This window comes from Mus musculus, chromosome 2, assembly GCF_000001635.26.
Source record: "Mus musculus strain C57BL/6J chromosome 2, GRCm38.p6 C57BL/6J".
NCBI classification, from domain to species: Eukaryota; Metazoa; Chordata; class Mammalia; order Rodentia; family Muridae; genus Mus; species Mus musculus.
The window spans coordinates 163,146,354-163,146,982 of record NC_000068.7 but is presented as its reverse complement, the minus strand read 5'-3'; positions in this window follow the sequence as shown (position 1 = coordinate 163,146,982).

Below are 629 nucleotides of genomic sequence, written 5' to 3'. Positions count from 1 at the left end.
GGGAGACAGAAATGGATGGATCCTTAGGGCTCCCTGGCCGGACAGCCTTGCCTGTCCGTCTCAGGAAACAAGGTGGGGCTGACATGGTAACACGCCCCTTTAATCCCAGCACTCAAATCAGAGGAACCCTGAAAGCACCAACCGAGGCTACATAGTGTGACCCGGTCTCAAAGCAAGCAAGCAAGCAAGCAAGCAAGCAAGCAAGCAAGCAAGCAAGCAAGCAAGCAAGTAAGCTGAAACAAAACCTAGGGCCTGGGCTCAGAGGTTAAGAGCATCATTTCATTGCCCAGCACCCACATGGCAGCTAAAAGCCATTTGTAACTCTAGCTCCAGAGGACCCAACGCCCCCTTCTGGCCTCCTCAGGCACTGCATGCAGATGGTGCACACACTATTCATGCACGCTAAACACTCATACACATAAAATAAAAGTAAATAAAAATCTATTTAGAAAGAGAGAGAAAGAGAAAAAGAGAGGAAGGAAGGGAGGGAGGGAGGGAGGGAGGGAGGGAGGGAGGGGATTGTGATTGGGGAACACCTAAGGTTGTCCTCAGGGCACCTCAGGCTCACGCATGCGCATAGTTCCATTTCGATTTCTGTTGCTGGGAAAAGCACCATGACCAGACAAAAC